General features: G+C 24.6%; 1 protein-coding gene and 1 long non-coding RNA gene across 10 annotated transcripts in view; one reads left to right on the forward strand and one right to left on the reverse strand.

The window, feature by feature from the left end:
- The window catches only part of LOC107448785 (multiple PDZ domain protein), a 646,665-nt gene that overhangs the window by 198,734 nt on the left and 438,478 nt on the right, over window positions 1-9,453 (reverse strand). The gene's annotated exons all lie outside the window — the stretch shown is intronic.
- Window positions 6,045-9,453, forward strand: part of LOC107448786 (uncharacterized) — a 49,909-nt gene continuing 46,500 nt past the window's right edge. Inside the window, exon 1 of the long non-coding RNA XR_001584692.3 lies at window positions 6,045-6,732. This is a non-coding gene — a long non-coding RNA (uncharacterized lncRNA). The remainder of the gene's footprint in view (window positions 6,733-9,453) is intronic.

Raw genomic sequence — 9,453 nt, forward strand, 5'->3', positions numbered from 1 at the left:
GTAAATATATGTCCTGATTGTAATAAGTTATTTTTTTTGTAATTACTGCTATTTTTTTGATAGTAAAATTCAGAAAAGGGTGGGAAGGTTTATTGATACTTTCTCAGCTAAGTCAAACCGATTAATTCTATGTTCGAAGTCATTTAAATTTCTATTTCAAACCCCAAAATTGACTCTTAATTATTAAAAAAAAAACTTTAACATTACTAATTGGTATTTTTTTGGCAACGAATAATAAGTCATTTATTTAAGAATCACTTATTATTATTAGTCATTTATGTAAGAATGACTTATTATTATTAGTCATTTATATAAGAATGACTTATTATTATTACTCATTTATTTAAGAATCACTTATTATTATTAGTCATTTATTTAAGAATGACTTATTATTATAAGTCATTTAATTAAGAATTACTTATTATTATTAGTAATTTATTTAAGAATGACTAATTACTATTAGTCATTTTTTTAATCAGTTATTAGTCATAAAAGCATGATTTCTATGCACAGAAAGACAAAGAAGTTAATCGATACAGAATGGTATAAATATCTATCATACACAAAAAAGTAATATAATGAAAATCATAGAGAAGAAGGTTGCAGTTCAGATTTAATATTCCAATTTATTTAACTTTTTAAATCGAATAAAGATACATGAGTCTAGAAAAAGGGAAATGGATAAATAAGGTTTTATTTATTAGATTTGCAATCGTATAATATTATTAGGATAGAACAGTTTCTTTTAGATTGAAAATAAAATTTAAAAAAAAATGCAGTGAATCACGTAAAGTACGTTTAAAATAAAATATAATTTCCAACTAAAATTATTAAAAGCATCATTAGCTATGGGAAAACATAACTGGTTTGATCTAGATGGTGAAAGGAAACTTTTATTTGGTAAGAAGTCAAAATGAAGAATAGGCTTAGTTGCATCGTATAAATAAATAAACTGTGCAACCAAAACGGTTATTTAATAAAGTATTTGTTAATAAAATAAATACTAATTAAAATGTTTTTTGAACATGAAGTTTCCAAATTAACCGTTTCAATTATTTTTTATTAAAATACTAGTAATAAAAAAATCAAAGTGATTTTCGAGTTTATTGATAGTTCAAAAGTTTTTCTTAAATCCAGCACGAAGTACTTGAATCCACTTAGTAACGGAAATTTTTTTCACCAACCTAATATGAAATTTTATCAAACAAATAATGAATGATACTAATCAACATGAAGAGAAACAATAAAAAACTGTTCTGAAGTAAACTATAAAATAATTACCCGTGTTGAAAATCAGATATTAAAAAAACATATCTAGTATTTATCAAAATCTAGTATAGAGTTTATTTAGTAAAGATCAAAACGTTCTCTTTAAACCCAGCGGGAAGTTGCACTTGATCTTGGAAGAAACTTTTTTACCACCCTAACATGAAATCTTATCAAAGAAATAATGAATGATACTTATTAAAATGAAGAGAAACAATTAAAAAAACTGCTCTGAAGTAGACAATTAAATAATTATCCATGATAAAAATCAGATATTAAAAAACCAAATCTAAAACAGAAGCTACCATTAATGGCAAAATAAATCTTTAAAAAAGAAGAAAAGAAAACGACATGCTGAAGTGGTTGAAGGAGTGAAGTACCCTTTAAATATCTAAATTAAGAGATTAAAGAGGAAAAAGAAGTGATGTTTTTCAAACTAAAAGTACGTAATAAATAGATATGAAGGGAAATTTTTTTCTTTGATTTTACAACAAGAATCCTTCACAAAAATTCTTTGAGTATATCAACAATAGAAAAAAAAATATTAAGTTAAAATATGTTTGTTAATTCGCATAAGAAGTTAAACATGTTTTTTTTAAAATTGAAATAATGATTGTTAAATATCAATAAATGTTATTATTTCCTTTAAAAGTTTAAATATTTAACACAAATACTATAGAGAACAAAATATACTTAGATATCCATGCAAAGAGAAATTAGAACTAGAACATAGCACAACATGTACTATGATATCCATGCAAAGAGAAACTAGAACTAGAACATAGCACAAAATATACTAAGATATCCATGCAAAGAGAAATTAGAACTAGAACATAGCAGAAAACGTACTATGATATATCCATGCAAAGAGAAATTAGAACTAGAACATAGCACAAAATATACTATGATATCCATGCAAAGAGAAACTAGAACCAGAACATAGCACAGAATATACTATGATATCCATGCAAAAAGTAACTAGAACTAGAACATAGCACAAGATATCCATACGAAGAGAAAGTAGAATAGTATATCGAAACTACTGAGCGCAAGGAACTAATAAATTCAAATGTTTATAAAATATTTAGAAAGTTCTTCAGGTTATTTTATACTCTTTTCTTAAAAAACAATTCTTTTTAGAGATTTATCTAGGAATACTAGGAATAAAATAATTTTGATTGCTATTACAATCTTAGATGTATCTAAATTCATTTGAATATTAATCTTGACATCAAAGCTTTTTAAATTAATTTAGTATAAAAGCAAACTTAAAAAATATACAATTCATTTGAATGTAAGTTCAAGTTTATAAATTTTTCAATACATTTGAACGCTAGAGCATACTTATAAACTTTTAAGTTCATTTGAATACCAATACAAATATAAAAGCTTTACTTCAACTAAATGCTCATACAGACTGAAAGTATTAACAATTCATTTTTATACCACTATAAACTTAAAAACTTTTAATTTCATTTGATTACTAATACAAAATTATTAATTTAACAGTTAATTTATGTACCAATATGAATTAAATTTTTTTTAATTCAACTAAATATTAAAAAACACCTAAATACTATAAAATTCATTTGAATACTATTAAATACTTAAAAATTATTCTATTCCTTGGAACACTAACAAAAACTTACTTTTTTTAAAATTCATTTAATTACTTTTGAAGATTTACAAAAAACAAAAAAAATTAACCAAAAAAAAAAAAAAAAAAAAAAAAAAAAAAAAAAAAAAAAAAATAGGGCACAAACTTCAAACATTTATACTGAATACTAATTAATATATACTTTAAACATTCTATTTAAGTTTATTAAAATTAAAAGCATAAAAGCATTTGAATTAGTTTTGTTAAGAACACATTCCTTAAAGTATTACTATTGTATTTCATTGCTAATATAGACTTAAAATATTTCAATTCATTTTAATATTATACACATTTAAGTTTTTTTTGGTCTTCTTATTAAAAAAAAATTATAAATTCACATCTGGTTGTAAATTAATAATAATTATTAAGTGATTCGTAAAAGTGTAAAAATTTTATACCGATATAAATACATAGTTTAAAATAATGCAACGAAAGTAACTTCAAAATTCAAAAATAAACTTCATAAATTTAATAAAACACTATGAAAAAGAGATCATTAAAAAGAAAAACTAACAATAATATAGTTACAAACAAAGATAACAAACTATTGATACACTTTATACAACAGCTTTAAAAAATTATAAGAAAATGTTCATTAAAATATCTTTGTAGTAAGGATTTTTTGAAAATCCAACTTTGATATTAAAAAAAAATATATTTCAAACTCACCATTTTTGCTTATTGTTCAATTTTATTTTTTAATGTCGAGGTATGTTATATAACGAAGCAAACATGGCCAAATAATTTAAATGATGTAATGGAGCAAACCTATCTAAACAATACCGAAACAAAACAGCTACACTACGTTTTTATCCTTACAGTCGCTGCAGGAAATTATACGAATCTAATGATGGTCAATAAAATCTTCACCAAAAAGAAGTATTAATGAACATGGTGACAAGAGCGTCAGTGGTATTTTCCAGACAGAAGGACTAAAAAACAATAACTTAAACATTTCTTTCATTTATTGTATTAACAGCTCAAGTGATATAGCATCCTTTATTTTATTCAATTGAACACGAGATATTTAAGGACGTCTTTCACAGTAATAAAATATTTATAAAATTAACAGAGCAGTTTCCTATGATAAGAACGTTAAAAAGTGTTTTCAGATTTTATAGAGCTTAACTACACTGAAAAAAGTATGATCAAAACTACCAGAATAAAGTAAAAGTTACCGTGTTTTTCGGCTCTATAGAAACACCAGAAAGCTCGGAAATTTTTACTGAAACACTTTGGCAGGGATTTGGGTATAATTAACAATAAAATATGGCATTATAATCTGTGATAAAATTCGGTAAATGTGTTAAAATTTAGTAATTTTATCATGATATCTCAGAGCATTTGTTTTTAAAACCATTTGTCCGGTTAAAATTACTTTCCAGTTTTGTAGGAAAGACTTTCTTTTAAATCGTAACACAACATGAACGGAAAAATTTCCAAATGAAAGTATTTTATGAATACTGTATATTTTTGTTTTATTTAATAAAATAAAATTTTAAAAAAATGAGAAATGTCATTACCATACAGTACGGTAATTTTACCAGAATTTTTTTCTCTGTGTACTCACGTTAAATTACATTTAGAACTTAACTATTCAAGTTAAAGTACAATTTAAAACCACAGAAATAATTTAAAGATATTTAATGTTTTGCTTTACAAATAATTAATATTAAAATGCAAGAAAAATATTTATAGATTTATTGAACCATGGACTAAGTAAACCATTAAAAATATCATTGAACCAATATATATTGAACATATATATTTCTGATTCAGCACAAAATCAGAAAAGTTCAAAATAGAAGTATATATTTTTCTCATAGTATGAAAGTAGTATGCATAAAAGTATTTTGTTATTTTTAATTTATGCAAATCGGAGAGTAAAAAAAAATAAATATCTCATGGGAATCAAAGAAAAATAAAATGTATATGAATTTCAATTCTGCTAAACAATTTTATTCTGTAAGTATTTATTCATATTTATGCGTTTTGCAATATTTTTATAAAATAATTAGTAAATAAACTAGCCATTTTTTGCACAATTTGTTTCATATTAAATATTTCGAAATTTTATGCTTTTATTGTTAAGTTGTTGAAATTAAAATAAAACTTTTTTTTCTCTCTTATTCCTACGTTTAAAAATAAGAATAAACAAACTTCGTCCTTTGTAAAAAACTTAGATTTTTTAAAGATAACCAAAATAAAAGCTACAATCCTATAATTGCAATTTCCTCTTTCTATATAATCATTACAACATAAGAATATGTTAAATATTATTCAGTATTCATTTTAATTTTATTATCATCAATGCCAATCAAACAAATCAATAGATTAAATGGTTAGAAAATAAAGTTTACTCACAACAAGGCAATTTAAAAACCGAAGTAATAAAATTTGATTTAATTTAGTTTTTGTATTTCTGAAAGGAAATAAGTTAAGTTGGTAATATTTATGATTCATAAAATCTTAAGTATTTTAAATAACGCATTTTTTACTAAAGTTACTTACCACATGTTTTTAAGCACCTTATAGTTCTAAGAAACTTAAATTACCCCTAAAAAAATGTGCCTGATCTTATCTTTAAAAAATGAACTATCAAATTTTAATTTAACAACTTAAATATCTTTTAAAAGAAGTAAGCAGTTAAGAAAAAAGGCATTTTTCCCACAATATAAATATGTCCAAAAGAATTAGTGTAAAAAATGAGAAACTAAATCGCATTTTTTACCACACAAAATTTTATTATGAATTTTGTATTACGTAAGATGAATGATTTATAGATATATAATTTATGTATTACATTATTGTTAAGAAACATCAGAAAAAAAATTTCCCGTCTATAATCTTTTTTATAACTCAATTAAAACCAGGGAAATGAAATTAATTTGTATAGTTATTTTGTAAAGCAAGCTTAAATTACAATAAAAAATATCATTCGAATACAAAAAAAAGAAGAAAAAAAAGCAAAGAACATAAATAATGAAATGAATATTTATATTTGCTCGTTATAGCACCTCCAATTATTGATTAAAAAATGCGCGGGAGCTCAAAACAAACAAAAATAAACAAGCAAATAATCTTGCAACAAACCGAGGCGCCACCCATCGAGTTCTGAATTAGAGCAAACGAACAAACGATCGATAAAACATAGCAGGAAAAACTCACATAGAAGGCATCTTGCTCAGGAGGAACTGGATGCATGGTATCTGGTGCTCGGTAATTTCCTGCATCATTTTATGAAACGTGTTTACGTTCTGGCTGCTGAAAGGTTTTTTTTTTTTTTTTTTCCTAAATAGCAGAAGATATTTTTTCAAAAGGAAGTCTACTTCAAAATAATCGTAAACTGTGCAAAAGGAAACTTTAGATCATAGAACGATTTGAAGTGGAAAAATAAGGATTTCTCATCCTTCACATTTAAATCGGAATATTTGGTTACTGTTCGAATTGAAATATCAACATAAAATTTACGATGGTTTTGGCGTTACTTTTTGACAGAATATCTTACACGCGTTTTAACAAATGTTGCAGACGATTTTTTTTGTTAAAAAATGAACCATATGGATTTTGGAGTTATGACTGCAAACGATATTTATATTTAAAAAAGAAATACAAACAATAAAAACCGTTTTCAAAATGTGTTCAAAATTTCAAATTATTATGGATTTAATTGGAAGAAATTCGGAACTATTTCTAATCATAAAAGAAAAGAAAAAACTGTAATATGCATCCATGACGTATGAAATATCAACGATTTCGAGAACTAATTGAATGAAGAAGTCTTCAAGGACAATGATTATACAGAACAGGTAAGAATTATTCTTTATAGTTTTAAGATTTATTGTTTTTCAGTTTTATAAAATTATTTAAGAAAAATAATGAGAAACTTTTTACGAAAGCAAGTATAAAAAACAATTCGTAATATTTCACCATGTGATTTAGTCCATTAATGTTAGTTAACAATAAAGGAATAAATATAGTATTCTAGTCTCATTTTTAGTACGAAATTAAGTATTATTTTTATAGTTTTAATCAGTATTTAAAGTAATGAGAATAAGCTTTATTTTTAACATATGAAATTGTGCAATTGCAGTTTACATATACTCATATTGCTAGAATCATTATTGCAAAGTATTTCCTTATAAAGAAAAATAAGCAGGTATTTAAATGTTTTTGTTTCCTTAAAGTGAAAAAAGTCGTTTATCGTATCGATTTAGCAAGAACTACACGAAAGATTTTTTTCAAATTTTATATAGTGCCATTTAAAATTACATTCTTTAAAATGATGTAAAAATTTGGGTACATTAAAACTTAAAATTTTATCGACCATTATTAAATAATAAAAAATAATAGACAATTAATAAAAAAATTTTTTTGCATGGAATTATTGCTGGATAAACGAATTTTATAATTTTAAGCAAACATTTTTCGTTTCTTATGAAAAGTTCTAGAGACATGGCAAAATACGCAAAAAGTAAAATTAACATTAAGTGGTCAAAACTTTCGACCACCCTCTTGACCAAACAATCAGTACCACATTTTTCCAGATTGCAGCTATCACCATATTTTGTGGTTATTAATCCGAATAAAAAAAATATATTTATTCAGAGAAATAATGTTTTTCGGTATTAAATAATATAAATTAGCATATTTGAGGTCACCCCCGACAACCATTAAGTTTCAGACCAAGTACGTGAAAATCCGATTATTAGATCAAAAGTCATTCAGGGTACTGCGATTATTATTATTATTTATTTTCTTTTGCACTTTGTACATCAAATTTTTCTTCAAAAAATAAACATAATATGCACGTAAAATTGTAAAATTTAACCAGAAAAAAAACTTAAAATATTAATTATAATTAATTTTGGGTTTACCGAGAAGAGAGGAAAAACACTTAAAAATTTCAGCAAGAGATAAATAAAGTTAATAAAGAAGTTATTTAAAAAACAACGCTAACATTCTTTGTAGAGTCATTTGTTAATTACAAAAGCAACAACGCATTTGTTATTGATTTTAAGTGCAGCCTCTGTTAATTATTAATATAAAATTTTTAATTAAAAGCAAAAAATATTATTATTTAAAATTACAATAAATTTTAATTGAATTAAACATTAATTTCTCAGGGAAACGAAGGGAGATATTCAAAACTTCTAGTTAATTTTTATAATAAAGAATTAATGAAAGAAGTTAGAGCGAAGTTAAAAGCGTACAACTGTTTTGATGCTATAGGCAAGCATCACCAGCAGTATTGAAACATTACAAAAAATACTGTTTTATCTGCGACAATTTTAAAATCTAATGTGTTACTGTCTGCGTCTAGTTGTGTCTCGTATCCTTAACTATTAGGGCTGGAAGACGTGCCACGTACCTTTAAACGCTTTTGTCACAAAAATACTTGCTACGAGCAGTACTGTGCGCAAAAAATAATAAATAAATCAAATAAATAAATCGAACATCCTGAATAATTCTTAATCTAATGATCGGATCTTCACGTTCTAGGACTCAATCTTAATGGTTCAAGAGGGTGACCTCATTTATGCTAATTAATTAGTGCTAAGTATATTTCAAGTTACGAAAGCAGACACAAAAACGGACTTTTTTTGGATAAACCTTTACCTTTTTCTCAAAGGATTCGAATTTCTGAACTCCCAAAATATCGGTGGTAGCTGCATTGTGGGGAATATGGTCTCAGTAGTTTGGTCAGGAGAACGACCCAAAGTTTGGACTCTTAATATTAATTTTACTATACAAGTATTTCGCCATATCTCGAGAACTTTTTAAGCTAATTGAAAAAAAAAATTGCACAAAATTATAAAATTAGTTTATCGAAAAAAAATTTCCTGCCAAAAATAATTTTGAGTAAATACTTAGTACTTTCCATTATTTTATTTAATTATATTTATTTTTATTTTTACATGGCAAAATACAAAGGTTAAGAGAAATTGGCAAAATATTTCCTGAAAAATAGAATATTAAAAATACGACTTTTTTGAAAGATGTATTTCGTCGTAAAAATCACGGGAATTAAAAAAAAGCGTTCGAGGTCTGTACCACAGAAAATTTGAAAGATTATTCTGATTTTTAAATGGCAATGAACACTTACTGCACACGTATACGCAGGCAGAATACAAAAAAATTTTTTTTGGAATAAATTATATTATGGAATATTTAAAACAAACTAAAACACACTTAAATTCCCAATAAAATTTTATAGTTCTGTCATGCAATTAACTATGAAAATCTAACAATAAATGTTTATTTAATTACCGTTAACTGACTACCATATACTGAAGACAGCAAAATATTTACATAAAAAGGTAACCAGTTTGTAAAATTTATTAAAAATAGAAAAAAATAAGTTTCTAAATTTCAATTTCGTAGAATTAAACCTGCTTTTTATACCCCATAAGATAATTCTTCTGTTTTAAAAATATATTACGAAATTTCATTTTAAATAGTGCATAAAATGGATAAAGATATCTCTAAAAGTTACTGTCAATTTTAATGTTGGCTGCTGAAAGGTTTTT

This window comes from Parasteatoda tepidariorum, chromosome 7, assembly GCF_043381705.1.
Source record: "Parasteatoda tepidariorum isolate YZ-2023 chromosome 7, CAS_Ptep_4.0, whole genome shotgun sequence".
NCBI lineage: Eukaryota > Metazoa > Arthropoda > Arachnida > Araneae > Theridiidae > Parasteatoda > Parasteatoda tepidariorum.